Source organism: Stenella coeruleoalba (genome assembly GCF_951394435.1).
Source record: "Stenella coeruleoalba genome assembly, chromosome: 12".
Classification (NCBI taxonomy): domain Eukaryota; kingdom Metazoa; phylum Chordata; class Mammalia; order Artiodactyla; family Delphinidae; genus Stenella; species Stenella coeruleoalba.
The window spans coordinates 78,493,639-78,509,546 of NC_137158.1; the positions used below are offsets into that span (position 1 = coordinate 78,493,639).

At 44.2% G+C, this 15,908-nt stretch overlaps 1 protein-coding gene across 6 annotated transcripts in view; it reads left to right on the top strand.

Annotated features, from left to right (window-relative positions):
- The window catches only part of TIAM2 (TIAM Rac1 associated GEF 2), a gene marked incomplete at its 3' end in the record, with an annotated part of 230,178 nt that overhangs the window by 14,852 nt on the left and 199,418 nt on the right, over positions 1–15,908 (top strand). The gene's annotated exons all lie outside the window — the stretch shown is intronic.

Genomic DNA, 15,908 nt, shown 5'->3' on the forward strand with positions numbered 1-15,908 from the left:
AATTCATTGATTAGTTTTAGTGGATTTCTGGTGGCATCTTTAGGATTTTCTAGAAAACATTGATTGATACTTTGACTCTTTGGATGTGAGTCTTCTTATGGTGAGAAAAGAAAGAAATATATCGACTGCACTAGCAGTGACTAAATACCTTCTCATGATATCTTGGCTTTTTCAATGGGTGACTTTCCAGTTAGGTTCAGTATTTCTGGGGCAGTTGCTGAATGTGTACTGCAGTAGAGACGTGGGACTAACTAGAATAAGAAGAGGAAGAGAATAATGGAAAACATTGGGATTGCTCCAGAGCAGAGGTTCTCAAACTTTAGGGCATCAAATTCACCTGGAGGGCTTGTTAAAACACAAATTGCTGGGTACCCCTCTCACAGGTTCTGGTTCAGTAGGTCTGGGATCGGCTTGAGAATTTTCATTTCTGAGAAGTTTCCAGGGGATGGTGCTTTTGTTGATCCTGGACCACACTTGTAGAACTGCTGCCCTGGAGGTTCAGTGAATTGGGATGTAGCTCCGTGTATACCAGTCCGCTTCCCAGGGGCTCTGTTTTTCTGTCTGTGAAATGGTACGATACTAGTGGTTTTCAAATGTTTGAAATCACAGGAATCTTTTGTTCCAAACTACATATTGTGTGAAACTCCAAAATACAAAAGAGAGAAACTGGAATTATGTTCACGGCAGCAGAGGTAGAGGATAAAAGGATTTGTGTCTCTTGTGTATCTTCTTTTAAAAAATTTATTTATTTATTTATTTACTTTTGGCTTCGTTGGGTCTTTGTTGCTGCGTGCGGGCTTTCGTTAGTTGCGGCGAGCTGGGGCTACTCTTCCTTGCAGTGTGCAGCCTTCTCTTTGTGGTGTCTTCTCTTGTTGTGGAGCACGGGCTCTAGGCACGCAGCATGCAGTCTCAGTAGTTGTGGCATGCAGGCCCTAGAGCGCATGGGCTCCAGTGGTTGTGGTGCACGGGCTTAGTTGCTCCACAGCATGTGGGATCTTCCTGGACCAGGGCTCGAAGCCTTGTCCCCTGCATTGGCAGGCAGTTCTTTACCACTGCGTCACCAGGGAGGTCCCTCTTGTGTATCTTTTTGTCTTGTTCCCCTGGAGTGGAGATGGAAGACATCCCTGGGGTCTCTCTGAAGAACCTAAAACAGTGACAAGTCCAATGGAAGAGATGATTTCTAAGGCTCCTGGCGTTTGTCATTTTCCCTTTGCTTCTGCATACTCTTGAAACCGTACACTATTACTTAAAGAGTTGGACAAGTCTAACCAAGAGACTTAACTGTAAGGTTGCGCTTTTTTTTAATATAGGAAACTGTGTTTAGGCTATATAGATAGGCAGGAAGTGAGTCTGAGACTTCCATGGTAATATAAAAGATTTACAGCTCATTTCAGGTGAGAAATGGGGAAATTCTAGTAAGAAAGGAAATGGGTGGAGGGTAGGGGGACGACTTGGGTAACAGGGATGTGCCTTACTGCCTTTGGGTTCAGCAGGTGTGTGTAATTGAAGTGAAGGTGTTCGTGTAAGTCTGATGGTCATGCCTAAAATTGGATTTCAGAATCTTTACTGGAAAATAGATAAGAAGGAGACGTCTTAATGAACGTCTTAATGAAAAGAATGAAAGATCCCAGACTTCACAACTGTCCAGAGATGTCTGCCTATCGCTCTTCATTCCTTTTGTCAACCACTTTATGGAAACCCTAAAACCAGCTTTAAGGGAAACTGTGGATTAATTTTAACTTGACTTTGGTACTCAGTAAGTCTCTGTTCTGGGTTTCCTGAAACCTTTACTTTTACTCTTCTTCCTTGGCTCATTCTCCTTAGAAGAAAAGATCTAACTAGAAAGAAACTAAATATCCGTAAGAATGGAACAGTCTCTGCCTTCGATTAAGTGGGAAACCCAGGAGCAGACACTGCAGAAGTGCCCAGCCTTTTGAATAAGACAGTGTTTTCCAGACAAGTCACAGGTAGTGACATCAGTTTAGTAGTTAGTTCTGTTTTTAATTCTAGTGCTAGACTTTTTAAAAAATTCCAATAACTTTCTGACTTTTTTTTTTGACTAAGACCCATATTAAGACACACATGAGATGGAATGACATAGCATAATATTGAATAGAAAGTATCTAAATATATTTTAGGAATGTAATTACCACCCTGCTAACTGTGGGATTTAGCTTCAGAAATACATCACGTGCTTTCTGGATTATTTCTGTGCCTTCAACATACTACGTGCTTACTGTGAATTTTCGGAGGATGCACTATTAAAATTTCTTTGTTAAATGTTAAGTGTTACAGTTAACGTGATCAGAAGGCCTGGGGTAATCCTTGACAATGTACCAAACATGGATTTTATAGTATATCTTGTAAATAAAAGAAAGAAAAGTTTTAAAAAAAAGAAAGTATCTAAATATATTACATGTAGCAAGGATATTGTTTCTTGAAACTTTTGTTTTAGTTTAATATATATTTGTGTGTGTATATATATATATATATATACACACACAAACATATGGATGTATATAGGGATGTATATATATGATATAGATAGGTAGGTAGATAGGGGAGATATATATATAGTATTAGTTGAAGTTCTTCAGAAAAACAGAATCAATAGGATGTGTCTATATACAGGAAGAATTTTGTAATAAGGAATCGGCTGCATGTGATCATGGAGGCCAGCAAGTCCAGAATCTCAGTGTGGGCACACAGCCTGGAGACTCAGCCTGGTTCAGATGAAGTTTGCAGGCAGTCTGCTGGAGAACTCCCTCTTGCTCGGGCTGGTCTTTTTGTTCTTAGTCAGGCCTTCAGCTGATGGGATGCAGCCCACCCACATTATGGAGAACAGTTTGTTTTATTGACAGTTCACCGATTTAAATGTTAATCTCATTCGCAAACACTGTCCAAGTTAACGAATAAAATGCATCATCACATATAGGTATACTAAGCCACAAGGCAAAACATGTCTTACCTGTCAAAGTTAAATACACACGTCCATCTATATATACAGGGATAAATATCCCTCAGTATATAGGGATCTCTCCACACACTCGCACAGGCATGTGTATCCATTCTAGGGATCTCTCTCTCTCTGTCTCTTTCTGTCTCTCTCGATATCTCTAGAAAGGTTGGTAGGTAGATTAGATGGATAGATGTGGATGGCTGGCTGGCTAATTAGCTAGATACCTCTAGAATATCTCTGAAGCAGAAACATTTAGCTGAAGCAGAGGTGTTCAGTCTGGGGAGAGGGTTCTTCTTAATCACCTGGGGAGCGTTTCTGAAATGTGTATGTATGCGCTGCAGCCCTTTCTTGTTTCTCCTTGAAGCATGAATCTTAAAAAGGGGGGAGGGGGAGGGGAGATAGGAAGTAGCAAACTGTTTTTTGAAAAAGTTTGATGGACTGAAGTGAAGACAAGACTGGCGCTCTGAGAGCGGACTTTTAGGTGTCAGCCCGCAGGTGGGAGGTGATGTGCTCTCGGGGGCTCTGGGCTGAGGTCCCTGAGGTCTCAGGAGCTTGGATAGCCACGCATGGTACCTGGTGCTTCCGGAAGTTGACAGACACTCTGATATTTGCTTCGCTCTTAACCATATAGAAACAAGTGCCACTTTACCAGCCCTCCACACGTTACCTAGATGTGAGTGTTCCTGCCAAGTGACTGAAAATACAGTTGACCCTTGAATAACCTGGGTTTGAACTGCGCAGGTCCATTTCTATGCAGATTTTTTTTCAATCAATGTGCACTGCAGTACTGCACTCTCCGCGGTTGGTTGAATCCGTGGATGTGGGACCACAGATGGAGGGCTGATTGTAAAGTTATACAGGGAGTTTTGACTGCGTGGGGTTGGCGCCCCTACCCCTTGGGTTGTTCAAGGGTCAAATGTGTATGTGACGATCATACCTACGGTTTCTCTCAGCCTGTGCCCTCTACTCCTGGGATACCCATGACCATCTTTAAAATTTTACAGTTGTGTTGTTATAATCTTTTGTGGACTTCCCTGGTGGTGCAGTGGTAAAGAATCTGCCCGCCAGTGCAGGGGACACAGGTTCGATCTCTGGTCCGGGAAGATCCCACATGCCGCAGAGCAGCTAAGCCTGCGAGCCGCAACTACTGAAGATCGTGCGCCTAGAGCCCGTGCTCCGCCACAAGAGAAGCCTGCGCACTGCAACGAAGAGTAGCCCCTGCTCGCTGCAACTAGAGAAAGCCCACGCACAGCAACGAAGACCCAACACAGCCCTAAATAAATAAATAAATAGATAGATAAATAAATAAAATCTTTTGAAATGTTATAAACATACCCTTTGAATCACAGGTGACCAGCTTTGTTCTGGGTGGAGTTTCCCTAGAGATGGGGCCTGGGGGATCTGGGAGATACTGTTATACTGGTATATACATAAATCAACACGTTTTTCATTTTTCTAAGCCTGGGAAGGAGGTTAAAAAAATTAATTAAATTTGGAAGCAGTTATTTTCAGGCCATATTTATGTTGGGTGAGCACTTCATGACCTTCTTAGGTATTGCAGGTAGCCGCTCAGTTTGTAAGACGTAGTTGTCATAAAGGGGTGGGAGTGTCACTGTGGAACTGACATTAGTTAGAAAACCTTTGGACAGGTGATCATTTAGTCTATGCCTCATCTGTTGAATTAAAAGCTCTCTCTCGGCCCTGACCATAGACCTGCTGCATTCTGAGTGTCTCAACTTAAGATTCAAATGAACTGAATTGAGACGGTGTGGCTGTTCAGATTTTCTTATATTAAAATGATTGGGTGTGAAATATTTATTTTGAAAAATGTAGGTAGTCATCAGTCACTCCCAGAGCTGGACTGAAATGGCCTATCTTCAGAGCATACTTCCTTGGGTCAGTTGATCCATCTTTCTCCTCAGAGGTGTGTCTGACAATGGTCTGCCTTATGAGTAGTACATAATTTAAACATGTGCTAAGCATAATTTTAGTTCCTTTGGGATCACCCTCAGTTTTTGTACCTTATCTGTCTCTCTGAAATCCATTTAATTACAACTGTTTTGATATTCGGCCAAGTCACTAAAACCAGTGAACTCTCCCTGGGGAGACAGTAAATTTTTGATTGGCATACCAGTAAAAATGGAATTCTTCTGCAAACAGACACTTTTTCAGGATTATTCTTACATATGCATGGGGAAATTGGCAGCCTTGTGATACTTTTGGAGGGGTTCTGGTGGGTAGCAAATGGTGCATAGCTACTGTGTGCTTGGAAAATGTTAACAAGAGGCTCAGCTTTTCTGAATGTGTGTTTTGGCTTTTTGAGATAGCTTCTATGCAGGAAGAAACTTCTTTTAAAACCAAATGTAGACTCTGGACTTGCTCCAAGTGGAGTATTGTAAATATATCAAAGCTGATACTGTACTGAATTTCTTTATAGAAAGAAAAAAAAGGAGTGGTTAATAAATAACATATAGTGTTTGAGTAGAGCCTGCAAATTCAAGGAGATCATCTTTTCTTCTGGCCAGTTTAACAAATGTTTTATGTTCGTCCTTTCCCCTACTCCCCACCAGCCCACCCCCTGTATCATCCTGTTCACTTTCTACTGTACAGATCTTCACCTGAGGGCCACAGTTCTCATCTTGTTCTTTGGTGTGAGATTTCACTGAGGAAGAGGAAGATAATCCTTACATATTTTGATTTTTTTCCTCCCTTTGAGCTTCAGATTGAATATAGACTTAAAAAAAAAGTAATTTTTTCTACCTCTGTGTTGGGTGGGTGGGATGTTAAAATCAAAAGCAGAGTCACAGCCGAAGCCCCTAAGTCACGATTCTGTAATATCCATAATGATCTTTCACAGAAGTCACCGCAGGACAGCGTGTGATGCTGCCACAGAATAGTACACACATCCCCACACCAAAATCTCACACGGCTTTGGAGTCCCTGATCTGTTTGAATCTGAAAATCGCAGGAGAGACCTTCGAGTGAGCCCTGACTCACGTAACAGGACAGAGGGGAGAGAGGTTCAGCTGCTTGCCCAGCTTCTCCCACCTGGGGAGCGTGGACAGCTGCGAGGGCATCTGAGTTTCTGCTCATCTCTTCTCTCGCTCTTCACGCCTTGGTGCTGGCCCCGCCTCGGGCTCGAGGCCCCAGGCTTTCTCTGTGCATAAGACACCCCTCACATCCCGAGTGCAGCTGGGGTTTGGGGTCCGCAGCCAGTTGAGTTGGTCTGTGCCACTAAGGGGGTGTGTGCTATAGGTAATCCACAAAGCAGGTCATCAGATGCCTACAGAGTCCCCCTGTTCAGAGTTTGGCAAAGAGTTTTATCTCTTTTGCTTTAAAATGTTTGCCTGAGAGAGCTCTGTTGTTGTTGGTTTTATTTTTTAGGTTTTTTTTGTTTGTTTTTGCCATGCTGAAGGGCTTGCTGGTTCTTAGTTCCCTGGCCAGGGTTAGAACCTGTGCCCCCTGCAGTGGAAGCATGGAGTCCTAACCACTGGACTGCCAGGGAACTCCTAAGAGCTCTGCATTTTGCAAATGGCATGCTGTGAGAGGCCGAGGCACTAAGGGAAGAGAAGAAAGGCCTGGTTACTAACATGTGCTACGTCTCTTGTGTCAGGCACTATGCTAGGGCTTTTAAAATTCATGCTGCCCACAAGTATGTGAAAAGGATATTGGAAATCCATATTGTAGATGAGGATACAGAGGCACAGAGCTGAGATTGGGTCGCAGTCCGGCTGACTTCATACCTTTTCTCCTGGTTCTTTCTTGAGAGGGGGCAGGGTGGAAAGCACACGTGCATTTTACAGGCCATATGGAATTCTGAAGCGCCGCTTGGCTCTGACAGCTGTTTCAATTATCTGCGACACTGCATCCAACATTAGCATGTATGATTGATTGTTGACAGTTCCCATCAGAAGAGGCTGGAGTCCTGGTCTCTGGAGCAGCGCTCACAGTTTTTCCAAAGTGCTAAGTATGACTGAAACTTGGAATCTAATCGTTCTTGCTAGGCTGGAAAACATGGAAGACACTGTTAGGCAGGCTTTTTTTTTTTTTTTTTTTATAAACAACTTAGGTGGAGCAGATCATTATTCTGTTCACTTTGACACAAATAATGTGGGGACCTTTTCCACGTACCAGAGTTCAGAAAATCTGTTGTAACTAATCTCATGCTCTTCGTCTTGCATTTCTATCCATTTTCTGCCCTTGACAATACATGTCTTCATCCTTGATTTCATTTCCTAGGTGTAAGTTTCATTTCCCTGGTTAGTATTTGTACTCCCTGAGGTCACTGAGCTTGTCTCTTTATTTTTTATTATATTTCCTCAATTACTCAGGACAAAGTTTAACTCATAGGCATCAACTGAAGGTTTAGTAAGTAGTCATTTTCATTGTTTCCTTTTCAAATGACTAACTGAAACATAAATTATTATTACAAATAGTTTTTGAGTTTTGTCCCTTCAGGTTTCATTTAGTGAGTTTTGTTTAGTTCACACTAGTGGACTTTTTTTTTCCTACTATAGTGTGATATAATAGAACTCCCGCTCTCTTGCTGAGTTTTATTGACAGTCATTTATGAATATCTGCTTCGTGAAACTCTATCGTGAGACAGATGTGATTGTAAACTGACTCTCTGGTATCTGTGTAAATGTAGGATGCTCTTGACTGTGGCGGATGATTTTCCTGTTTTACTGTCTTTAGTTTTTGGGCATTTTGCAGTGTACACATACGTCTTATTGTAGTTTCTGTCAGTTTATATAATATGTTTCATTTACTTATCCAATTTCTTTTACCTGATATTTTTCCTATTTAATGTTAAAAGAGAGAAAGACATTTCCTTGGCAGTGCCAGGGAGGCAGAGGGAATTCCAGTCTGCATCTGTTTACTTTTTCTGTTCCTTCTCCACGAATTCTTCTCCTGTCTGAAAAGGATCTCCCTCAAGGCTACCGGACCTGCTCCTGTTGAGTTTGGAGCATAAGAGGTTGTCAGTGGAAAGGCTGGGCAGTAGATCGGAGGAGAGCTTAGAAGGTCGTGACAGTGTGGTTAGGTTGGGCTGAACTTGGCGAGCAGCCTGGGAGGCGTCGGAGGGTTGGATTGACAGGGTCGGGGGTGTGTGCTGGAGCTGGGGGGTGTGAGCCAGGCTGTTGCAGGCATCCTGGTGATCTGTGAGGAGAGTCTGCACCCACTGGATAGAGAACAGAGAACTGCCAAGACTGGGCAACTGGCTGGATATGGGGGCAAAGTGTTGGGAAGAGTAAAGCATGATGTTCAGATCTGGGTACCTGTGGTAAAGATGGTGCTGCTGAGAGCACAGGGGGAGGGATAGGTTTGGAGCGAGTCAAGGAGAGTTTGGAGATGGTCCTCCTGATTTTTGAGGTATCAGTAGGCACTGTGTCATGAACAGTTAGCAATGTCCCCTGAAGAGGTAGAAACCTGGAGCTCGAGAGAGACGTCTTGGCTGGCTTTGTAGATCTGGATTCAGCTCCTAGAAATGATGGCTAAACCCTGTGCAAGCATGAGATTGTCGGAGAACAGCATGTGAAGAGGAGAGGACAGGACAGAGAGGCAGCCTTGTTCTGTGTTTAATTTTTGGAGGTAAAATAAGACAGGAGTCAGAGGAGGTGGCTCAGAAGGGGCTGCCAGAGAAGGGAGTTAATTTGCTGAGTGACATGGAGCAGGGTGGGCGGTGAGGGAGAGCTTTTCAGCTTTGTGTAGAGCAGATCATCAGACTGGCAAACGGTTTTACAGTGGCACTATCTCCTGCTGGCAGGAATGCTGGGGAGAGGCAGCCTTCCAGCGTCGCTGGTGGGAATAGCCACTGTGGAAAGAGTTCTGGCGGAGTCTATTAAAATTTAAAACGCACATAGCCTTTGACCCACCAATGCCCCCCCCACCCCGGGACTCTATCCCATAGAAATAAAAGCAGCTGTATGTAATTTGTTTGTACAAGAATATTTATTATAGCATTGTTTGTAGTGGCAAAGAGCTGGAAAGTAAGTGGATGCTTTCAACGGGAATGGTTGGATAAAATGTGGCACGTCCATGCCTTGGGTTTCTGTACCACTTGACTTGGAAGGATTCCCATGAGAAAAGGAGAGGCAAGGAACCACGTCTAATAGGATCCTGATTGTGGAGGATATAAAATGATTTAAAATAATCTTGTATGTATGTTAATGCCGCTTGGAAAGAGAGAAGTTGGTACTATGGGTGGAGGTGGGTGGGAGGTAAATAAAAAACAAGACTGCTTACAAAATGTCTAAGAAAAAACATTGTGAAAAATCACTTGTGTGTGTACGTATAGACAGATGGGAGAAGGATGGTCACCAGAATGTTACAGGTGAGTATCTCAGAGTGTGGAGATGTTGTTCTTTACTTTCTTCCTTATGAGTTCTCTGCGTTGGTTGCAAATCAATGAGAAAAGGGCATTGAATTTAGAGTTTAGAAATCACTGGAAACTTTTCTAAGAGCAGTTGGGAATGGAAGCCCCATTTCTTGCTGTGAGGAGTAGTGACAAAGTGGAGATAGTGAAGGGGTGCTTTTTTTTACAAAGAAATTTTGAGGGAAAGATCTTTGGCGACAAAAAAGAAAAATGGTGGCTTGAGAGGGTGACAGGGCTGAGAGAGGCTTGTCCAGTGCAGGGGAAATGCGGGCGAGTTTGGAAGCAGCCGCATTGGAAATGGAGGGGCTGAAGTGCAGGTGGCCACGGGGAGTGGACAGAGGTGCGTCTGGGTCAGGAGCACAGGAGCGTGGCCTGGGCAGTGCGGGCACGGCTTTTGGGGCTGGCAGCAGGCAGGCCAGGTGAACAGACAGAGCTTTGGAGAAAGGAAGTTGAGGAAAGGTGTTTTTAAAATAATACAGGAGGCAGAGTTACGGTTGAGCATCAGGGGCTTTTAGGGTCGCTTTGGATGCTTTGGTAGATGCAGAAGTTTGGGACAGCCTCTGTAGGAGAATGCTAGAAAATTCATATCACGTCAGGAATCACAGTGGGGAGCGGCAGAGGGGCTGTAGGAAAGTTAGAGAACTAAACTTCCTAGACAGCTCCACCCCAAAGGCAGTAACACTTAAAGGCAGTCTGCAGGGCCACCGGCCAGGCCAGGAGCAGGGGTGGGAGATGGGCTTTGGAATTTATTTCCGTGGAGGGGAGAAATAAAGCTTATCCAGGGAAATTAAGGGGCCAACGGGCTTCCAGTTGGTGATGATGTCATCGTGGAAATGGCTGGGAATGAATAGTGCCCAAGTGATAGAGGGAGACGAGGTGGGTCAGCTGGGCCCCTCGGAAAGGGGCTGAAGGAGGAGGGACCCAGTGAGGGAGGTGAAGGGGCATTTGGAGGGGAATCCAGGGAGCGGCAGCCCCTGAGAGCCTGAGATCTCGGGGCTGGGTCAGTAGCTTCAGTGTTTGGTACAAAGACCTTACTTTATGTCATCTGTTCTAGAACATCACCGACTTCCTTTCATTCCTGAACAGGTAAAGTCCAAACCCAGCCTGACTTTTTAAGCCCTCTCTTTAGGATTTCTCGAAGTCTTTGCTTTGACCTGATTGGTTTAGTCACTACCCTCCCGGAACAGAAAAACCCCAAACCCGCTCCTGGCTGATTTGCCTCTAGACTTGCCGTGTCTTCATCAGTAGCCACTAGTCACGTGTGGCCAGCGCAACTCAGGTGTGCTCTTAAGTGCAAAGTCCACACCCACTGGGTTTTGAGAACTTTGTGGGGGAAAAAAAATGGACTACCTCATTAATAATTTTTTTAAAATTTATTTTATTTTTGGCTGCGTTGGGTCTTCGTTGCTGCACACGGTCTTTTCTCTGGTTGCGGCGAGCAGGGGCTACTCTTCGTTGCGGTGCGTGGGCTTCTCATTGCGGTGGCTTCTCTTGTTGTGGAGCACGGGCTCTAGGCATGTGGGCTTCAGTAGTTGTGGCCCACGGGCTCTAGAGCGCAGGCTTAGTAGTTGTGGTGCACGGGCTTTGTTGCTCCACGGCATGTGGGATCTTCCCAGACCAGGGCTCGAACCCGTGTCCCCTGCATTGGCAGGCGGATTCTTAACCACTGCGCCACCAGGGAAGCCCTCATTAATAATTTTTATGTTGTTTTCATGTTAACATGATAATAATTTGGATACATTGGATTCAAAGAGATTATTTAAATCAATCTCACCTGCGTCTTCTTGCTTTTTTCAAAATAGTTACTAGAAAATGTAGTTACATGCTCAGCTAACATTTTACCTCCGTTGGGTCACCCAGCTCTAGGCCTGGGCGGGTGCGTTTTCCCTCTGCTGGGTGCCTTCCCAGTTACTGCCCACTTCTCCGTAGTTCCGTGTCTCAAGCGCAACTTCAGTCTTTCTTCTCCAGTCTGTGACTCTTTCTGTCCGGCCTCTTATCACTTACTCCTAGCTCAGGTTGGGAATGTCCCAGGTTTCTTGTTGTACCTTTATTTGAAATCTGCTTGCAAGCATTTCTTGTCTCGCTTCCTAGAAGATAAGACTGGCATTGCCTTTCCTAGATGGTAATATCCTTGCATGATAACATATGCGTCGTAGTTTTTTCTTGGCTTCTGCTATGTCTCTGTTGTGGGCTTTGTCCCCGTAGTTTGTTTGGATGAGTAAATAGATGATATATTTGCGTTTCCAGTCTTAACAAAATGCACTTTTTAAATCCAGATGAGTCACCTGTATGTGACCTGTAGACCTGAGATTGAGTCTAGAATGATCGTTTGCTCTGTGACCTCGGCAAGTTATTGAATTCTTCGCACCTTCGCATCCTTTTTAATTGAGACACTGACACACTTATCTCACAGGCTTGCTTTGAGAAAAGCCCGCAGGCTGTGTAAATGTCCAGTGGTCCCGGGGTCCCAGTTACTGGGAAAGTTTGTCTGGAATGTTGAGATTGTGAGTGAAAGCTGCTGCTGAGTTGACATGGACCTTCTCCTCCTGAGCTGGGAACTTTATCGTTGGTGCCATGCATTTTGGCTCTTGGCTGTGTTCTGATAGTATTTTTGTTTGACTGCTCTGTGACAGTTCTGAATAGTGGCAATGTTGAGGATCCCTCTGTCTCTGCCGGAAAAGTCCTTGAAGAAACACACGTTGATAGCATCCAAATTAGTAGGTGACTAAATAAATATCTACTGATTGAGTAATGAATGGTAGCTATAAGGGAGAATGTGTGTCCAGATGATTTTTTTTTTTTTTTTTTTTTTTTTTTGCTGTACGCGGGCCTCTCACTGCTGTGGCCTCTCCCGTTGCGGAGCACAGGCTCTGGACGCGCAGGCTCAGCGGCCATGGCTCACGGGCCCAGCCGCTCAGCGGCATGTGGGATCTTCCCGGACCGGGGCACGAACCCGTGTCCCCTGCATCGGCAGGCGGACTCTCAACCACTGCGCCACCAGGGCAGCCCCAGATGATATTTTTTTAAAGAAAAACTAAGTTCTTATAAATGATTTGTTGAATGAATGAGAGAACAAGAAAGGAAGTGACTTAAATGAAATTAAAAATTAAGTAAACAGAATTAAATGACAAATGATTAAATGAAAGTCCTTCATGGGGAGAAGGTTGAAAATGGTGGAGGTGGACTGCCTTGGAAATGGCCATGGGACCCCAGAGGTACTTTTTCTCCCCAAATGTGGTTTTCTCTGGTATGTTGGAAAGAACAGTAGACTGGCAACTGGTTGACCTGACTTCCTTCCTTGAGCCTCCTGGCTCCGTGTGGAACTTGGGGAAGTGACTTAACCTTTCTGAGCCTCTGCTTCCTCGTTTGCAGAGCAGGGCAGGCAGATTAGAAGAAGTAGCAAGGTGAGGGTAGGATGTGGCTGGGAGTCAGCCTGGGTCTTCCGTGCTGGCTGTACTAGTTCCCAGCTGAGCAGCCTTGCCCCAGTTCCTTAACTCCTTCCACACTTTTCACGGAGTGGGAGTGAAAGGGTGTTCCCTGTTCCTGCCAGAAGAGCCTCTGAAGAAGCCCATGCGTATCGGCTGCAGATCAGTGGGTGATCGGTAAACATTTGTTGAATTGAAGAATGAAAGGGTAACTGTCAGGGGAACTTTAAAACGTATTTTTATTTTAAAATCAGGCTTATTTAGGTATAATTTATGTGCCATAAACGTCATCCTTTTAAATAAATTTATTTATTTTATTTATTTATTTTTGGCTGCGTTGGGTCTTTGTTGCTGCACGTGGGCTTTCTCTAGTTGAGGCGAGCAGGGGCTACTCTTCGTTGTGGTGTGCGGGCTTCTCATTGTGGTGGCTTCTCTTGTTGCAGAGCATGGGCTCTAGGCTCAGTAGTTGTGGTGTGTGGGTTTCAGTAGTTGTGGCTCACGGGCTTAGTAGTTGTGGTGTGTGGGCTTCAGTAGTTGTGGTGTGTGAGATTCAGTCGTTGTGGCTCGTAGGCTTAGTAGTTGTGTCTCACAGGCTCTAGAGCGCGGGCTCAGTAGTTGTGGCGCACGGGCTTAGTTGCTCCGCGGCATTTGGGATCTTCCCGGACCAGGGATCAAACCCACGTCCCCTGCATTGGCAGGCGGATTCTCAACCACCGCGCCAGCAGGGAAGCCCCATGTTACCCTTTTTTTAACTTAAAAAATTTAATTTTGATAAAGTCTCTATCACATAAAATTTCCCATGTTAACCATTATTAGGTGCGCAGCTCAGTGGCCTTAAGCACATCGTTGTGTGACCGTCCGCACCAACCATCTCCAGAACTCATTTCATTTTACAAAATTGAAACTATGTACCCATCAGACAGTAACTCCTGTTCCTCCTCCCCTCCAACTTCGGCAACCGTCGATCTGTTTTCTGTCTCAATGAACTTGACTCCTCTAGGTCCCTCTTAGAAGTGGAGTCACACAGTATTTGGCCTTTTGTGACTGGCTCATTTCACTCAGCGTAATGTCCTCAGGGTTCATCCCTGTTGTACCATGTGTCAGAATTTCCTTCCTTTTTAAGGCTGGATAGTATTCCATTGTATGTATATACCACATCTTGTTCATCCTTCATTCGTGGACACGTGGATTTTTCCATCCTTTGTTTTTTATGTTAAAGAATAATTTTAATATCATCAGATGAAGATGTATACATTCTACTGTATTTCCTGTTTTGTTTCAGAATAATTAGGTGATTATCTGCTAGATAAAACTTTGAAACTTTTCATTCATAAAAGACTGGAATACATATTCAGATAACATATTCCACCCTCACAATTTGTTTACAGCAGAAGTTGGAATCTCTTCATGCCCACTTCAAATACCTGGGCCACTTGGGCCCTACAAATATATGGTATCTATCTGTCTATCTGTATCTGTATCTATAGCTATATATATATATATTTAAAATTAATTATGTTTGGCTGCATTGGGTCTTCGTTGCTGCACACAGGCTTTCTCTAGTTGCGGTGAGTGGGGGCCACTCTTCATTGTGGTGCGTGGGCTTCTCATTGCGGTGGCTTCTCCTGTTGCAGAGCACAGGCTTTAGGCACACAGGCCTCAGCAGTTGTGGCATGCGGGCTCAGTAGTTGTGGCTCGCGGGCTCTAGAGCACAGGCTCAGCAGCTGTGGCACGTGGGCTTAGTTGCTCCGCGGTATGTGGGATCTTCCTGGACCAGGGATCGAATCCATGTCCCCTGCATTGACAGATGGACTCTTAATCACTGCACCACCAGGGAAGTCCCAATGTGTGTGTGTGTGTGTGTGTGTGTGTGTGTATATATATATATATATATATATTTTTTTTTTTTTTTTTTTTTTTTTTTTTTTTTTTGCGGTACGCAGGCCTCTCACCGCTGTGGCCTCTCCCGTTGCGGAGCACAGGCTCCAGATGCACAAGCTCAGCGGCCATGGCTCACAGGCCCAGCCGCTCCGTGGCATGTGGGATCTTCCCAGACCGGCGCACGAACCCGTGTCCCCTGCATCGGCAGGTGGACTCTCAACCACTGCGCCACCAGGAAAGCCCCCAATGTATATTTTTTAAAATTAATTTTTATTGGAATGTAGTTGCTTTACAATGTTGTGTTTCTACTGTACAGCAAAATGAATCAGCTGTACATATACATACATCCCCTTTTTTGGATTTCCTTCCCATTTAGGTCAAGACAGTGCATTAAGTAGAGTTCCTTGTGCTATACAATATGTTCTCATTAGTTATCTATTTTATACATAGTGTCAACAGTGTATATGTGTTAATCCCAATCTCCCAATTCCTTCCGCCTCCCCCTTCCTTCCCCCCTTGGTATCCATACATTTGTTCTCTACGTCTGTGTGTCTATTTCTGCTTTGCAAATAAGATCATCTATACCATTTTTCTAGATTCCACATATATGCGTTAATATACAATATTTGTTTTTCTCTTTCTGACTTACTTTACTCTGTATGACACTCTCTAGGTCCATCCACACGTCTACACATGACCCAATTTCATTCCTTTTTATGGCTGAGTAATATTCCATTGTATATATGTACCACATCTTCTTTATCTATTCCTCTGTTGATGGCCATTTAGGTTGCTTCCATGTCCTGGCTCTGTAAATAGAGCTGCTGTGAACATTGGGGTGCATGTGTCTTTTTGAATTACAGTTTTCTCTGGGTATATGCCCAGTAGTGGGATTGCTGTGTCATATGGTAGTTCTATTGTGAGTTTTTTAAGGAACCTCCATACTGTTTTCCATAGTGGCTGTATCCATTTACATTCCCACCAACAGTGCATGAGGGTTCCCTTTTCTCCACATTTATTGTTTGTAGATTTTTTCATGATGGCCATTCTGACCAGTGTGAGGTGATACCTCATTGTAGTTTTGATTTGCATTTCTCTAATAATTGGTGACGTTGAGTATCTTTTCATGTGTTTGTTGGCCATCTGTATGTCTTCTTTGGAGAAACGTCTATTTATCCATCCTTTGGCTATTGTGAATAATGTTGCTGTGAACATGGGTGTACGTATCTCTTCGAGACACTGCTTTCAGAACTGGAATTGCTGGATCATA